Here is a 19152-nt window from a genome sequence, read left to right as displayed (position 1 = left end):
GGACTGGAGGGTCGCAAATGTAGTTCCGCTGTATAAGAAAGGTGGGAGGCAGCATAAAGGAAATTACAGACCTATTAGTCTGACGTCAGTGGTGGGAAACTTATTGGAATCGATCCTCAAGGATGAGGTTATGGAATACCTAGAGGTGCAAGGCAAGATAGGTCCTAGCCAACATGGTTTTGTGAAGAGAAGATCCTGCCTGACCAACCTATTGGAGTTTTTTGAAGAAATCACAGGTAGGGTGGATAAGGGAGAGGCGGTAGATGTGTATTTAGACTTCCAAAAGGCCTTCGACAAGGTGCCGCATAAGAGACTGATTAATAAAATGAGAGGTCATGGAATTACAAGTAGGATAACAGATTGGGTGGAGCATTGGCTGGATGGCAGGAAGCAAAGGGTGGGAATAAAAGGATCTCGTTCTGGTTGGCTACCGGTTACTAGTGGTGTACTGCAGGGGTCGGTGTTGGGGCCGCCTCTTTTTACCTTGTACATTAACGATTTGGATGATGGAGTAAATGGTTTTGTGGCTAAGTTTGTGGATGACACCAAGATAGGTGGAGGAGTAGAGAGTATTGTGGAGACAGGAAGGTTGCAGAGAGACCTAGATAGTTTAGGAGAATGGGCAAGGAAATGGCAGATGAGATTCAATGTTGAGAAGTATGCAGTTGTACACTTTGGAAACAGAAATAAACGGGCAGATTATTATCTAGAAGGAGAGAAAATTCAAAGTACAGAAGTACAAAGGGACTTGCGGGTACTCGTGCAGGATACCTTAAAGGTTAACCACCAGGTCGGCTCGGTGGTAAAGAAAGCGAATGCTATGTTGGCATTCATTTCGAGAGGTATAGTGTATAAAAGTAAGGAAGTGTTGATAAGGCTCTACAGGGCACTAGTGAGGCCTCATTTGGAATACTGTGCACAGTTTTGGGCCCCATATCTTAGGAAAGATGTGCTAATGTTGGAGAGGGTTCAGAGGAGATTTACCAGGATGATTCCAGGAATGAAAGGGCTTACATATGATGAACGTTTGTGGGCTCTTGGACTGTACTCACTGGAGTACAGAAGAATGAGAGGGGACCTCATAGAGACATTTAAAATGTTGAAAGGACTGGACAGAGTAGATGTGGTCAAGCTGTTTCCCTTGGTGGGTGAGTCCAGGACCAGAGGGCACAATCTTTGATTAGAGGGTACAGGTTTAAAACAGAGATGAGGAGATATTTCTTTAGGCAGAGGGTGGTGAATTTGTGGAATTCCTTGCCACGTACAGCAGTGGAGGCCAGATCATTGGATGCATTTAAGGAAGAGATAGATAGATATCTAAATAGTCGGGGTATCAAGGGATATGGGGATAAGGGCGGAAATTGGGGTTAGAATAGTGTGTTTTTTTTTGCCCCCCCCCCCCAATTTCTCATTTCTTTTTCTTTTTTTCTCTTTTCTTTGGAGCAGACTCGATGGGCCGAATGGCCTACTTCTGCTCCCTTGTCTTGTGATCTTGTGGCCCACTGAGTTCCTCCAGCAGATTGTTTGTTACTCCAGATTACAGTATCTGCAGACTATTGTGTCTCCGTTTTAGTTTTGATGTTTGGTTTTCATTCAATTGATGAAATGAAACATGAATTTCAACTACTATTTGAATTATCTCTGTTGCAGTTTCTTTTGTGAAACAAAGAGACTGACTTGGATTTGCATAGTGCACTTCTTAACCTCCTGTTATCTTTCCAGATATCCTCCACTGCCTGAGTGGAGTAATTCTCACAGTCACACAGTGGACCTTTTTTAAATGCTTCTCATGAATTTATGATGTGTACAGGATCCATATCCCATTGTGCAGAGTTTACAGCAAAGATGCAGGTCATTTGGTCCAAGATGCCTCTGCTGTTGTTCATGCTTCATGTGAGACTCATCCCACCATACTTCACCTAAATCAATCTATTCTTCCGGTCTTTCCAAGCCGGTGCGCAGCTCCGGTCGCTGCACTACAAGAAGGACGTGATTGCCGTGGAAAGGGCGTAGGGAAGATTCACCAGGGTGCTGCCTGGGATGGAGCATTTTAGTTGTGAGGAGAAACTGGATAGATAATAAGATCAGAAATAAGAAGAAAACATATGTCAGGTATGGGCATTTGGTGTCGAGTGTGTCCTTTGAGATTTATAGGGGATATGGGAGATAAGATAAGGTATCTTTATTAGTCACGTACATTGAAACACACAGTGAAATGGATCTTTTGCGTAGAGTGTTCTGGGGGCAGCCCTCAAATGTCGCCACGCTTCCGGCACCAACGTAGCACGCCCACAACTTCCTAACCCGTACGTCTTTGGAATGTGGGAGGAAACCGGAGCGCCCGGAGGAAACCCATGCCGACACGGGGAGAATGTACAAACTCCTTACAGACAGTGGCCAGAATTGAAGCCGGGTTGCTGGCGCTGTAAAGTGTTACGCTAACCGCTACACTACCGTGCCTGCCCGAACACCAAAGAAAGAAATCAGGAGGACAAAAAGGGACCATGAAATAATTCACACTCAAAGTTTCAGAAACAGCTTTTTCCCCTCCGCCATTAGATTACTGAATGGTCCCTGAACCCATGAACACTATCTTGTTATTTTTTTTTGCCCTATTTATATATTTTTGTAATTTATAGTAATTTTATGTCTTTGCACTGTACTGTTGTTGCAAAACAACAAATTTCATGTAATATAAGTCAGTGATAATAAATCTGACTTCTCCGTGGATTGTCACCTTGTTGTGGTGGAGAAGTTTGTGTGGTCCTGAGATCCCGAGAGCGATGCCGTCTGGAACTATACTCCTGGTAGGGTCACCCATGGTGGTAAGGTCGATGGTGATGTCCCTGACAAAGAACAATCCAACCAAGACCTCAACGGTGGAACAGGCGGACGAAATTATTTCAAACTCAACGGCTATGAAGGCGGATGAAGGCTGCAATAAACCCATCAGCTCCAATCATCGTTGTTTCCATGCCATTGGAATCAGTTGGTTGATTTGTGAAGTATCATGTGCCTTTTGCAGTGCAACATCAAGTACACGTTAAACAAATACACGCACAGGTATCTTTGCTCTGTGGGCTACTTCTGATCAACAGAATGAAGACCATCATCCTTGACCTCGAGGGATAGCCACGACGACAAATAAATCTGATTATGATTCTGATTTTGACCTTGGCAAAGTCAAAGTGAAAGTTGAGTTTATTGTCATATGTACAGGTGCAATGAAAAACTTACTTGCAGCAGCATCACAGGCACATAGCGTCAGATAAGCAGCTTTCACAAGAAAAACATAACAAACATAGATTATACACAATTACACGCAAATAGGATTAAGGATAATCCTAAAATCTTTTGTAGGTATATTAGAAGAAGGACGATAGGAATAGGACCCCTTGGGGACCAGAGGGGGATGCCTGGGACCAGGAGATACAAGTGAGATCCTAAACGAGTACTGTTATTTACCAGCAACAATAGAAACACACCAAGTCATGCACAAGTGTTAAAAACTATTTTATTAATAACTACTTGTAATAATAAGGAAAGTAAAAATGTTAGATATTAAACATTAACTCCAAAACTAAACTTGAAGTGTGTGTGTGGCAAATTCCCAAACTCCAAGTCTAGGAATAGTTCTCAAAGTTCAGTTCAGCAAGTCATCAGGTGAAACGTGAGCAAAGGCTTTTGCAAAACCACCGTTGACTGAAGAGAAAACGTAAAGAGAAATTACGAAATCCGCAATGGAACCCATACGACACCTCAATCTCCGATGCTCTCCACTGCTTTGTTCCAAAGTATCTGCCACCCTGAAGGCATTTGATACGTGGCCACCCACACAAATACCTGTTTCCCACTACAGGTTAACGACAAAGTGGACTCCACTTGTTTGCTCCAAAAATCCATACATGGATTGTAGTGACAGACACAGCTGTTGTTCTTCATCCACTGATACGGAGACCGGCAGTCAGTGTCTCTCTCTCTCTCTCTCTCTCTCTCTCTCTCTCTCTCTTCAGCTCACTGAGCAAAACCGTCAGCACGTTGTATTCTTCTTGCTGTCTTGATGACACCACACACACACACTACTACTCTACTGTCCAGGTGCCTTAAAGGGACATTCACCAAATAGCAACCTGGCTCATAACAGTACGTCATTGGATTTTACCAGGGAGAAGGACATGGAAGCTGGAGAGGTAACGGAGGGGTACACTGATATTCTGGAACATGTCTGTGTTAGGAAGGAGGAAGTGTTCGAGATATTGGCACTCATTATGGTGGATAAATCCTCAGGGCCAGACAGGATATATCCCTGGATTCCCTGGAAAGCAAGAGGGAGATTGCTGGGGTTCTAACATAGATTTTTACACCTTCGTTAGTTGTGGATGAAGTACCAGATGACTGGAAGATGGTTAATGTTCCCTTATTCAGAAAAGGCAGTAGGGGATCAGCCAGGAAACTACAGGCTGGTGACCCTTACATTGAAATCAGGGAAATTATTGGAAAATATTCTAAGGGACAGGATTTATGTTCACTTGGAAAGATAGGGACTGATTATGATGAGACAATATGGTTTGGTGCAGGGGAAATCCTGTCTCACAAATCTGATTGAGTCTTTTGCAGAGCTAACTTAAGAAAATTGATGAAGGCTGGGAGGTAGATGAGGTTTACACAGACCTTAGCAAGGCTTTTGACAAAGTTCCACATGGTAGGCTGGTCCAGAAGGTTAGGACACATGGGACACAAAGTTGGCAAACTGAATCCAAAATTAGCTTGGTGATAGCAGGCAGAGGGTTGTAGTGAAGGTGTGTTTTCTGACTGGAAGTCTGTAACCACTGGTGTACCACGGGGATCGGTGCTGGGTGCTAGACAAACAATGTATGTTGTTTGTCATATACATAAACGGCTTGGATGAGAATGTAGGTGGACTGATTGGTAATTTTGCTGACAACACAAAAACTGATGGAGTGGAACATAGCCATGAAGGTTGTGAAAAGATACAGAGGGACATAGATCAGCTGGAAGGTTGGGCAGAGCAGTGGCAAATGGAATTTAATCCAGGCATGTATGAGATAATGCAGTTTTGGCTGTTGAATACTAACACAACATTTACAGTAAATGGCAGGGACCTCAGGAGTATTGATGTACAGAGAGACCTTGGGGTGCAAACTCATAGCTCCATGAAAGTGGGAACACAGGTGGATAGGGTAGTGAAGAAGGCTTCATAGGCTGAGACATTGAGTATAAGAGTTGGGATGTCACATTGCAGTTGTACAAAACCTTGGTCAGGCTGCACTTGGAGTACTGTGTACAGCTCTGGTCACTACAATACAGGAGGGATGTGGTAGCATTAGAAAGAATGCAGAAGAAATTCACCAAGATGTTGCTTGGAATGGAGGTCTTTAATTACAAGGGGAGATTGGATAGGCTGGATTTATTCTCACTGGAACGTAGGAGGCTGAAGGGTGAACTTATAGAGGTTTATAAAATTATGAGGGGCATAGATAGGATAGAAGATCAGAATATTTTGTTCCAGGGAAGGGGAGTCCAGAGCTAAAGGGCACAAGTTTAAGGTGAGAGGGAAGAAACTTAAGGAAGATCTGAAGGGCAAGTTTTTCGCACCGAAGGTTTTGGGTATATGGAAGCGGTGGAAGCAGATACAATGACGACATTTAAAAGGCATTTGGACAGCTATTTGGAAAGGAAAGGAGTAGCGGGATACAGGCTAAATGCAGGCAAGGATTAGAGTAGAAAAGTGTCAAGGTTGGCATGGATGTTTTGGGCTGACGGGCCTGGTTCTGTCTTGTACAACCCTATGACTACGTATGACCCTAAGACTCTAGGCCGGCTTTATTTACCTTGGAAAGGAGGAGGCTGAGGGAGGACCTGAAAGTTATGAGGGGCATTGAGAGAGTAGGTAGCAGAAAACTTTCTCCTTGCAGAGGCATGTAAAGCTTGAGGGCATCAGTTTAGCATACGGCGTAAGAGGTTTAGAAGGGATCTGAGGAAGAACTTTTTCATCCAGAGGGTGGCTGGAATCAGGAACACACTACCTAAGGGGATGGTGGAGGCAGGTACTGTCATGACATTTAAGAAATATCTAGGTGAGCTCTAGGATTGCCAGCACATAGAAGGCTATAGACCAAGAGGGTAGGCATGGTAGTGTAGCGGTTAGCGTAACGCTTTACAGCGCCAGCGACCTGGGTTCAAATCTGGCCACTGTCTGTAAGGACCTTGTACGTTCTCCCTGTGTCTGTGTGGGTTTCCTCCGGATGCTCCGGTTTCATTCCACATTCCAAAGACGTACGGGTTAGGAAGTTGTGGGCATGCTATGTTGGCACCAGAAATTGGTGACACTTGCGGGCTGCCCCCAGAACACTATGCAAAATGATGTATTTCACTGTGTGTTTCGATGTACATATGACTAATAAAGATATCTTATAAATGGAATTAGTATAGATAGGTACTTGATGGTCAGCATAGATGTGGTGGGCTGAAGGGCCTTTTTCTGTGTTCTATGACTTCATGACTCTTTGTCATGCCCTTAATCATCTACCTTCACCCAAGTGTGTTTGAAGTCCTGGATGATTCATGCATTTTAGCTGGCTATTCAAGCAAAGATGACAACGTGAAACAAGAACTCTGTTCATTCCAGTGAGTTTGAAGTCTTGTTTAAGGTACTTCTTTACACCCCAAAGGTATGGCCTTCAGAGATAAGTATTATCTAAGTGCCCAGAGAGAAATGTTGCTTCCAGTTTTTGCTATGGAGAAAAGCTAAGTGAACTGCTTGCTGTTGGTTTTTATATTTTTATAAAAGTAAATTAAGAATATCAATTGAAGTATTCTGCTGTCAAACAGAGGTTAAATAAATCTTCAAAATCTGATACAAATACTCAAGTGGCTTGACATTATATGGGCGGCACAATGATGCAGCAAGTAATGCTTCTGACTCACAGCTCCAGTGACTCAGGTTCAATTCTGACCTTGGATGCTGTCTTTATAGACTTTGCTCATCTCCCTGTGCCACTGTTGTTCTGGTTTCCTCCCACATCCCAAAGACATGAGTTAATTGACTACTGTAAATTATCCCTGGTTTGGATCAGCATGGAGTTGATGGTTTTGTGAGGTGGAATCAGTCACTGGGAAATGGGATTGATGGGATTGCTCCGAGAGCTGGTATAGACCTGAAGGAACAAATGGCTTCCTTCTGTCTCGTGAGAAATGAGATCCAAGTCAAATCGGTCCACTTGTTGGCTTTCCCATCCATCATACTAAGCAATCACTCCATTGCACCATGGCTGCAGTGTGTGGAAAAAGACACCTATTCAGTCAATGAAAATCAAAGAGAACGTAGAAATTGGAAATAAATGTTGGAAACACTCAGCAGGTCAGGCAGTAGTTGTGGGAAGAGAAACTGTTAATGCTTCAGATTGAAAATCCTTTGTCAGATTGGGACCCTTCATGATAATCACTCACCCAGTCAGTTTGCAAGTCAGGCAGAAACACATTTATCTGATTATCCACCTTACTGGTGTTGTCCATTCACTCTCCCTCCAATTGTTTAAAGCACAGTATTATATAAATTTAGAGGTAAGGTAAATAATCTCCACCAATGTACACATATTCAACTATTAATTCTTGACCAACCCAAGGTGCGAGAGTTTGTGTTGAGTCATTTCTGACAACCCCTTTCTTCATGACCAGCTTGTGGTCACAGTTCCCCAGTCAAGCCAAGGTACAGGTACAATGAAAAACTTGCTTGCAGCAGCATCGCTGGCACAGACAACACACAGAATATGAATTATACCTAAATTGTACATGAATTATACAAGACGGTGAAGAGAGAGACAGGAAAAGATTGCAAAAGCAAGACCTGAGTGAAAAAAAGAACAACTAGTGCCTGGAGGCCTACTGCCTAAAGTATGCCTTTATTCAGTTAAGGCCATGGTTACCATGGTGATTCTACAAGAACCAGGCCCATGATCTCCAATTACCACGTTCCTCACAGAGACCTTTTGGTATCTCTTATACTGCTCTACAAGACCAAGTTTGACTTATTTGGTGGGATAGACTATATGGTTGTCTTACACTATGCTTTTACAATATAGCATGCAATCCTAGTGCAAGTTAGAGAAACAAAGGACTGTAGATGCTGGAATCTAGATGAAAAACACTATGATGCTGGAGGCCAGGAACTCAGCAGGTCAGTCGCTTCAGCACGGACTGCAAAATGTTCTGTAGTTATTTGCCAAAGCTTCTTTGGCAGCGTCTCCTGAAACCCAAGCCGTCCACCATCAAGAAAGACAAGGGAAGCAGGACTTCCAACTGCATCACCAACAGGTCCCTCTCCCAGTCACACTCCATGCCAACTTGGCTGCTGGTCTAAATCCTGGGACTCCCTACCCACCAGTATCTTCATCCCTAAGATGGCAGAAGTTCAAAAAAGCAGCTCACCACCACCTGAAGAGAAGTTAGTGCTGGCCTTGCCAGCAACACTTCCAGTAAATTACTAAAAACATGAAACCACAAATGGATTTTATAAACAGGTACATGACATATCAGATTAATAATAAATTTGTGAAAAACATAATGTGCAAGCCAAAGTGTTTTTGATGTTTCTGCATTATAGAGGGATATCAAAACATAAAAGTTGAATAGTACATGTGCAGGGTGATGCCTGGGATGGAAAACACAAATGAGGCAAAATTAAGAAACCAGGATAGAAGACAGCTGAGGAGAAGAATTACATTTTTCTTTAAATAATAAAAATTTTTGATAGAAATGGTTCTTTCCCCTAGCTAGGAAATTATTGTCAAGGGGTAAGCTATTTAAAGTTATAACAGAAGAAGGTGAAGGGACACATCTTTATAACAAAGTGTAATGAAGCACTGGGAATAAACAACTCGTGGAGTTGTAGATAGTGAAGAAGGTTGTTTAAAGATACAGGGGGACATAGATCAGCTGGATAGTTGGGCAGAGTGGTAGCAGAAGGAATTTAATCCAGACAAGTGTGAGGTAATGCACTTTGGGAAAGCAAATGCTGGTCAGACATATAGAATAAATGGAAGGGACCTAAGGAATACTGATGTTCAGAGACACCTTGGGATGCAAGTCCATAGTCCTTGAAAGTGGCAACACAGGTGGATAAGGTAGTGAAAAAGACATTTGGTATGCTTGCCTTCATAGACATTGAGTATAAGGGTTGGGACATCATACTGCAGTTGTAAAAAGCATTGGTTAGACCGTACTTAGAATATTGGGTACAGATCTAGTTGCTACATTACAGGAAGGAATTGGTAGCAATAGAGAGAGTGCAGTAGAGATTCACCGCAATGTTGCCTGGAATGGAGAGTTGTAGTTATGAGGAGAGATTGGAAAGGCTGGGTTTATTCTCACTGGGACATAGAAGGCTGAGGGGTGAAATTATGGAGGTTTATAACATTATGATAGGCAGGCACACCAGCAACTCTACTTCATTAGGGGTTTGAGGAGACTTGGTACGTCACCAAAGACTTTTGCAAATTTCTATAGATGTACAGCGGAGAGCATTCTGACTGGTTGCATCACCGCCTGGTATGGAGGCTCCAATGCACAGGATCGCAAGAGGCTGCAGAGGGTTGTAGACTCAACCAGCTCCAATACAGGCACAACCCTCCCCACCATCGAGGACATCTTCAAGAGTTGGTGCCTCAAGAAGGCGGCGTCCATCACTAAGGACCCTCACCATCCAGGACATGCCTTCGTTACTACCATCGGGGAGGAGGTACAGGAGCTTGAAGACCCACACTCAATGATACAGGAACAGCTTCGTCCCCTCTGCCATCAGATTTCTGAACGGTTGAAGGATCCATGAACACTACCTCATTATTCCTTTTTTTTTGCACTATTTATTTATTTTGTAATTTATAGTAATTTTATGTCTTTGTACTGCTGCCGCAGAACAACAAATTTCATGTAATATAACACAGTGATAATAAATCTGATTCTAAGATAGGAAAGATAGTCAGAATCCTTTTTCCCAGGTCTAAAACAGGTTTAAGCTGAGTGGGAAGAAACTTAAAGGAGATCTGAGGAGTAAGTTTTTCACACAGAGGTGAATTATCTGGAATGAGCAGCCAGAGGAAGTGACAGAGACCGATGCAATTACAACGTTTAAAAGGTATTTGGACAGGTACTAGTGTAGGAAAGGCACAGAGGAATACGGGCCATGGATAGGCATCATAGGTCGGCATGGACAAGATGGGTTGAAAGGGGCCATTCTGTGTTGTTTGTTTCTATGATGCTATGACTGGTGAACAACAGGTGAGGTAGCAACTGTGGGGAAAGAAACAAAATTAATGTCTCGTTGCAAAGATCTTTCATTGGAATTGGCTGACAGTCATTGAAAACTTTGAGCATATTCAACATTAATTCAGATTTTCAAATTCTGTGTTATTTTACTTATGGATTTATGTAGAGGGATTGTTGGGTCTGGGGATGACTTCCAACTTGTTATATTTGAGTCAGGAATACTGAAACTTTCTATAGAAACCTAGGATAAATAATTGAAGTGGGGAGGTTTGTTTCGATGTGGGTGAAAGTAGGGCAGATTAGTTTTGGATTACTCGAAAGCAAAATGACAACAGAAATATGGTGGTTCCAGTAAAGTCAGTAAGTCAGATATGAAACAATTTTTTGTTTCTTTGCAGGTATGATGCTATGACTGGTTCAAAAACCTTTGGGCTGCCTTTAGATAATGATGTAATTCAAATTCGGCATGTCCCTGTTGACCCTCACCAATTTTTATAGATGCACCACAGAAAGCATTCTATCTGGATGCATCATGGCTTGGTATGGCAACTGCTCTGCGCAAGACCACAAGAAACGGCAGAGAGTTGTGGACACAGCCCAGCGCGTCACAGAAACCAGCCTCCCTTCCGTGGACTCTGTCCACACTTCTTGCTGCCTCAGTAGAGCAGCCATCATAATCAAAGACCCCTCCCACCCGGACATTCTCTCCTCTCTCCCCCCCCCCCCCATTGGGCAGAAGATACAAAAGCCTGAAAGCACGTAGCACCAGGCTCAAGGACAGCTTCTATCCCACTGTAATAAGAATATTGAAGAGACATCTTGTACGAAAAGATGGACTCTTTACCTCACAGTCTACCTCATCATGGCCTTGTACTGTATTGTCTGCCTGCACTGCACTTTCTCTGTGACCGTAACACTATATTCTGCATTTGTTATTGCTTTTCCCTTGTACTACCTCAACATGCTGATGTGATGAAATGGTTGGCATGCAGAACAAATTTTTTCACTGGAGCAGCACACGAAAAGCTGAAGGAACTCAGCGGGTCAGGCAGCATCAATGGAGGGAAATGGTCAGTCAACGTTTCAGGTCGAGACCCTTCATTAGAACTCACATTACCTTGGTACATGTGACAATAATAAACAAATTATCGATTACCAATTCTGGTTATAGAATGAACAGCAATGACAAATATGTGAAGACTAATCATGCACTTAGTTTCTGGACCATTGGAAACAAGGTTCTCTCTATTGGATCATCTACTGGTATATAAATGGCCTCCATGACAATTAAATCAAGACAGCTCTCGTGGAAATGATTGAATTTTCTAAAAGGCTTGGAGATGAAAATATCAAGCAGGCTGAAGTGACAACTTCATTGTCAAACTGTATGAAGCTAAAATAAATCCATCTGACTATATAACATTTTGAGGAACTAAAGATTGATCAATTAGGAAGTGAGATTATCACAGAGGTACAATAACATCAGCATGTTATATTGAAGAGGAAGCACAGTAATGCAGCCTATAGAGCTGCTGCCCCACAGTTCCAGCAACCCATCTTCGACCCTGACCTCCCTGCTGTCTGTGTGGAGTTTGTGTGTTCTCTCTGTGACCACATGGGTTTCCCTGGAATACATTGCCAAGGAGAGTTGAGGAGACTCAAACATTGGTGATATTTAAAGGGGAAGCAGATAAATATTTCAAGGATTGGCGAATTGAGGGCTAAACAGAACTGGCATAGAAGAGGAGATGAGGCCTGGGGTAGATCAGTCATGATCATATTGAATGGCAGGACAGGCTTGAAGGGCTGAATGGCCTATTCCTGCTACTATTTTCTTATGTCCTCCAGATGCTCCGGTTTCCTCCCACACCCTAAAGGCATGTGTGCTGGTAGTTTAATTGGCTATAGTAAATTGTAGGTTTGGTAGAATCTGGGATGAGTTGATGGGAATGTGGGGAGAATAAAATGGGATTAGTGTAGGATTAGTGTAAGTGGGTGCTTGCTGGTCAGTGCAGACTCAGTGAGCTGAAGGGTCCTTATGCCTTTGTATCGAAGAATAATTCCAATCACAAACTTTATGCCCCAGGAGGATTATCACACTGATTGGTCTGTAGTCACCAGATAATGTTCAGTTTTCCTCTTTATGTATAAAAAATGAATTTTTTTCACACCAGGTTTCCACTGAGTGTTTGTAAAAATAATAAGTATAAACTCCTTATGAAGCAGAAAATATCACACCTGGTCATGACGCTGGGATATCATCAATCATTCAGGAAACACACTGTATCTGAACTGCTTGAATAATCCATTTTAAGTCATTCTCATTTCTCAGATTCTGAGTTCATACCCTGAAAGTTTCTCTTTATGTTTGTTTTAAAACAAAAAGTGTGTTATTCACTATAAGTGTCATAAAGGGGAGAGGTCTCTGCCCTTTTTAATATTACTTTGTTACGGAGTTGGAAATACTGGCAAAAATACTTCCAGCACATTTACACTTAGAGTGAATAAATCAAAGTGCAGCACTATTAATACATACTTGCAGTTTCTCCCTTATTAAAGAGGGTATATCAGTTTTGTACTGGTAGATAAATCTATCATACACGACATTAATAACCGCAAGTCTATTCAGGTCATAGAACAACACCATGAAAAGCTAAGAAACCAGAATTAAAATAAAAGCAAGCATTGCCTTTCAAAAAAAACACATTCATATCAAGACATATTTTGGTACAACACCCAATCTAAAATTTGTATATTTCCCCCATCTAGTAATAGGCATTTGGAAATATTGGCCTGTCACAGGTTATAACCATAAATATGAAGAAAATTTGCTTTTATAATTTTTCTATTGCTTATTTCCTTGGTATCATTACAGTTATTGATCTTACAGTGAAAGTCTCCCACAAGCAAGTTATTAAAATGCATCACTCCTTCTCCCCGCATTTCTGCCTGTGTGCCGATCTGCCAACACCCAAACACAAGGTAGAATAACATCACTGAAATGATTAATTTAGAAACTACACAATCGGAGCAAGTAGTAATAATATACATTACTTAAGGAAAGACAGAAAATGCTCAACAGGTCAGGCAGTAAGTATAGAATGAGAGAAACAGAGCTAACATGTTCAGTCAATGGCTTTTCACCAGAATTGGGAGCAGTTGGATAAATTACTCCCTTGAGCTGCTTATTTTCATCTCCATGCCAGCTTTAAAAATTGATTTTGGGTATCTATGAGTAAGTAAAATGCACAGTCATATTTCTGAGTTTTTTTTGTTGAAAAGTACAATTTGTGGTGTATAATCTTGCATCTGATATAGTTTTCTTTTTCTTTCCACTCCAGAGAATTCCCAGTGCACTTTAAGGCAATTGAAATATCCACTGTCGAGTCCCTGCTGATGCTGGAAGCTATAATACTGTTGTAAAAACTCATATGGGTCATCAGCCTCTGGGGAAGGAAATGTGGCATCCTTTGCTGGGGTGATGTCTACGTAACTCCAGACCTACATTATTGCTACCCTCTAAGTGCCCTAGAAAACCACTCAATTGTAGCAAACGACTACAGCAACATCCTTTAGCTACACAGACTGTGACAGTTCAAGAGGGCTGCTCACCACCACCTTCACATAGGCAAATAAGGATAGGCAATAAATGTTGGTCTTGTCAGTGAAGTCTACATCTCATAAATGAACAAAAATATACCTTATGCACTGTATCTTCATACACAATGAGAATGCAATTGGAAATCCTGTTCTAAAGCCTCTTCTGACGCTGCTCTCACCAGGTAGTGGAAAAGGATGATAAGAGACTTAAGATTTCTGTTTAATGTCTCCTAATGATGATAAGGAATTTAGAACTTGCCTCACAATGATTCATAGAAATGAACTGCAGCTCGTTATTCCAGAAGCATGCTGTGTCACCTTATTATAATTTTAAATAATAAGTACTCCCAACAAAGTCCTGCATAATATGTATTCCTCCATCATCAACAGGCCTGATAAATCAGGCCTATGAAATTTGGAATGTTGAGAGGCAGTACAGGCGACCCCTACAAGAGGAATGGGTTACGTTACTTCTAGACCATCCGTATCTCAATTTTCCGTATCACAGGAAAACCTTATATCCCATTGAATCTCACATTATAAGTGGAGATGCATTCCTATGAGATTTTTTTTCTCCTAACAGTAATGAGGAGTACCACAGCTGCTGGTTCACGGCAGGGGGCCACTTAAGAGATTTGCTTTGGAAACCGACAAGGCAATACCTTAAATGGTTGGCAGCTGTGTTTGGAGAGGCAAGTGACTGCAGATGTTTATCATCTTCCAACCTTCACTGTAAAAGAAGACTTACATTTTTAAATGCATATCAGACACAGATTCAGATTCAGATTAGTTTATTGTTAAACACCAGGGTGCAATGAAATTCCTCGCTCATATGAAGCTCACAGAGTAAACAGTATATATGGTAATAATAAATACGGCAATAAATACAGCAACGAGCGCAAAACAGCAGAATGGTGCAAAGGTTGTAGAACAAAGTGAAGTAGTGCAAAAAGAAATGCTGAAGTGACAATAATGGAAGATGTAGAATCAAGGGTTCGAGAACGTGGCAGCACCACCCGGAAGAGGATATGAAAGAGGTGATTGGTTCAGAAGTCTGACAGCAGTAGGGAAGAAGCTGTTCCTGATGTCACGAACCAGCAACAAAAGAAACACACTGAGCATGATTCAGTGTTAAAAACTATTTTATTAATTACTACTTATGATAATACGTAAAATAAAAGTAAAAATGTTAGTATGTTAGAATTCAAAAAGGTTATGTTAAACCTTGAACGTTAACCCCTAAAACTAGACTCTTCTTGTGTGTGTGGCAAAGTCCCAAACTCCAAGTTCAGGAATGGTTCTTAAAGTTCAGTTCCGCAAGCCATAAGGTGAAACATGAGCAAGGGCTTCTTCAACAACCACCGTTGTCTGAAGATAAGACGTAGACGTAGAGAAACATAGGGAGAGTAAATACGAAATCCAAATGTTCCACGATGGAACCCAAACGACACTTCAGTGTTTACTCGGTAGTGACTTCCTCACCCCGAAAAGCATCCGAATCGTGGTTGTCCACACACAAATACCTGTTTCCTTCTACAGGTCAGCAACAAAGTGAACTCCACCGGATTACTTCCAACTTCCATACATGGGTTTCAGTGGCAGACACAGTTATAGTTTCTCATCCATCGATAGAGAAATGAGCAGGCTGGTGTCTCTCTCCCTTCTCTCTCTCTCTTTCAGACTTCTTCAACAGCGTCATTACGTCCTTTATCTTCTATTGACGTAAGCACGCCCCACACACACACACACACACACACACACACACACACACACACACACACACACACACACACACACACACACACACACACACACACACACACACACACACACACACACACTATCTAAAAGGGACATTCACTGAGTCCGTAACACTGAGTCTGGCCGGCCAGGCTTTCAAACTCCCATATCTTCTCCCAGAAGGTAGAAGAGAGAAAAGGGATGACAAAAAACAAGATGCTGGAGGAACTCAGCAGGTCAGGCAGCATCCGTGGAGAAAAGCAGACGGTCAACGTTTTGGGTCAGGATCCTTCTTCAGGACTGAAGGTAGGAAAAGGGGAAGCCCAATATATAGGGGGGAGAAACAGAGCAGTGATAGGTGGACAAAAGAGGGGAGGCGGGGTGGGCACAGGGTGGTGATAGGTAGATGTAGGTAAGAGACAGTGATAGGCAGGTGCGGGGGAGGAGGGGAGAGCAGATCCACCGGGGGATGGGTCACAGGTATGGAGGCAGGCGGCATGGGGGGGAGGAGAGGAGAGGGAAAGGAGAGAGAAAAAATGGCGAGGACGAAAAAGAGAGATAGGCTGGGAAAGGGGAAAAAAAGGCAAGGTGTGGGGGCGGGGTGGGGGCGTTGGTTTACAAAGTAGGAGAATTCAATGTTCATGCCATTAGGCCGTAAGGTCCCAAGACGGAAAATGAGGTGTTGTTCCTCCAGTTTGCATTTGGAATGAGGTGTTGTTCCTCCAAGCCTCCTCCCACTCTATCACTGATATGTCAGTCCTCGGCCTCCTCCACTGCTGGGAAAAGTCCAAGCGCAAACTGGAAGGTGAGACCAAACGCAGACCAAGTGAGCGTTTCGTAGAACAGCTGCGCTCCATCCGTAACCGCGACCTGCATCTCCCCGTTGCCAGTCACTTCAACTCCCCCTCCCACTCCATCAGTGATATGTCAGTCCTCGGCCTCCTCCACTGCCGGGAGAAGTCCAAGCGCAAACTGGAGGAACAGCACCTCATTTTCCGTCTTGGGACCTTACAGCCTAACGGGATGAACATTGAATTCTCCTACTTTAAGTAAACCAACCCCCCCCCCACCCCGCCTCTTCTTTTCTTCCCTTTCCTAGCCTAATCTCTCTTTTTTCTCCTCACCATTTTTTCTCCCTCCTTTTCCTCTCCTCCCCTCCCCCATGCCACCTGTCTCCATACCTGTGACCCATCCCCCAGTGGATCTGCTCTCCCCTCCTCTCCCGCATCTGCCTAACACTATCTCTTACCTGCATCTATCTATCACCACCCTGTGCCCACCCCGCCTCCCCTCTTTTGTCCACCTATCACTGCTCTGCTTTTCCCTCCTATATATCGGGCTTCCCCTTTTCCCATCTTCAGTCCTGAAGAAAGGTCCTGACCCAAAACGTTGACCGTCTGCTTTTCTCCACGGATGCTGCCTGGCCTGCTGAGTTCCTCCAGCATCTTGTTGTTTTTTCATCTAGATTTCAGCATCTGCAGTCCTTTGTTTCTCTAAGAAAGAAAAGGGAATGGCCAGGGTGGCAGGTCTCCTTGACGATACCATTAGCCTTCCTGATGCAACGTATGGTGAAGATGGACTGGATGGAAGGAAGTGACGAGTCTGTGATGAACTGTGCAGCGTTTACCCCTCTCTGCAGGTTCCATCAGTCCAGAGCAGAGCAGTTACTGTTCCAGGCTGAGATGCAACCTGTCAGGATACTTTCTGTAGAGCATCTATAGAAATTCGAGAGAATCCTCATGGACAAGCCGAATCTTCTCAGAGGCCTAAGGAAGTACATCCTCAATATCAAATCAAGGTAATGATATAATTCACAACAAATAACAATGATTGTTTAGGTTTACAACTTGCACTTAAACTTGCTGGTCCTGTTTCAGACATCTTGAGGGTAACTAATACACAAAACTCTTGGGAAAAAAATTGTTAAACAGCAAAGTGCACCTGCTGTGTTGAAAAAAAAACATATTACCTGTGCGTGCATCAAGAACTGAGCTGAAAAAAAATAAAAATAGACAAAATTTGTTGTTTCTTTTGCATTTTATGTTTATTTATTTAATTTCTCCCACACATAAATTCCACAAGAGAGGATTTTATTCCGTCTCTCAGATTTTTGGATAGTGATCTGTGAATTCTGTAAGGACAAATTTCTGTAACCCAAACGACCGTAACGCAGGGGTCTCCTGTATTCAAAGTAACACATTTAAGTTTCCCTGTATTACTTCTCTCTTTCTCCTCAGATCCAAAGAACTCATCAAAAAGTGTTTAACACAGGACATTAGCTGACACCACTGGGATTCCCTGATGAATGTTGAGCTGCTCAAGTTGCTTCAGAACAGAAGAAATGGGAACAGGAGCAATCCCTTGGCTCCTACGAAGCTGCTTCTCTGTTTGACATTGCTATGGTTGAACTTTCCATTCTGTCCACAATCTTCTGGGTTGAGAACTCCAATGACTTACAACCCTTATGAGGAAAAAAGATTCTCTCTAATCTCTTTCCAAAATCACTGACCTCTTATACTGATTATATGGTCTCCTGGTTCCAGATTCCCCAAGGGATATGCCTCTTAGTATCTCAACTGTCAAGGCCTCTAAGATTTGTACACATTTCATTGAGAATCTTATTTATTTGGTTGTGACGTTAGGAAAGGCTTTAAATATGCAAATGGTTTTTCCTCAATTAATACAGAACAATTATGTACTTAATGTAGAATATTTACCTCATCAAATAATCCCAGAAATACATGAGAAAATTTTCCAGTGAAAAGCCTCTTGGGACATTTTACAACATTAAACGTGCTAATTGATGGAACTTGTCAAGGTATAACCCAATAACACACTGGAGTCACTGGAGTATCCATCTACAAGTGTGTGTGTGTGTGTGCGTGCGTGCGTGCGTGCGTGTGCGTGCAGTTTGTTAATTATTTATTAGAAGACTTGTTATTGTAGGGTTCCTGTTTTATTTTAGGCAGACCTACGACTATTTGAATTCAAGGGTAGTGTGAATGATATTTCCTCTCACAGGTCTCAGCCCTTACATGCAACTTATCACAGGAGATACAGAGGAATCTTTCTGAAATGTTCACTCTGTATCGACAGATGCTGCCTGTTCTGATAATAACTCCCAGTATTTTCTGTTCATTTTTTTTACAGATGCTGCTCATTACTTCCAACTGAAAAATTATTTTACTGTAACAAGTGAATGCCAGTAAACGATATTTCCAGATTCCCAACAGAATTAAAATAATATCTTAAAGAGAACACTCTTTGCACCCTGCTCAGTTTGCAGGAATACTGTCACTTCAGCATCACTGTTACCATGCACAAAATTCCTGTGTGTGTGTGTGTGTGTGTGTGTGTGTGTGTGTGTGTGTGTGTGTGTGTGTGTGTGTGTGTGTGTGTGTGTGTAAATGCATAGAACATAGAACATAGAACAGCACAGCACAGGAACAGGGTCTTTAGTTCACCATGTCTATGCCAACCATAATACCAAACTAATCAAATCTCATCTGCCTGGTCATGGTCTGTATC

This window comes from Pristis pectinata, chromosome 23, assembly GCF_009764475.1.
Source record: "Pristis pectinata isolate sPriPec2 chromosome 23, sPriPec2.1.pri, whole genome shotgun sequence".
Lineage (NCBI taxonomy): Eukaryota > Metazoa > Chordata > Chondrichthyes > Rhinopristiformes > Pristidae > Pristis > Pristis pectinata.
Note: the sequence above shows the minus strand (reverse complement) of the source record.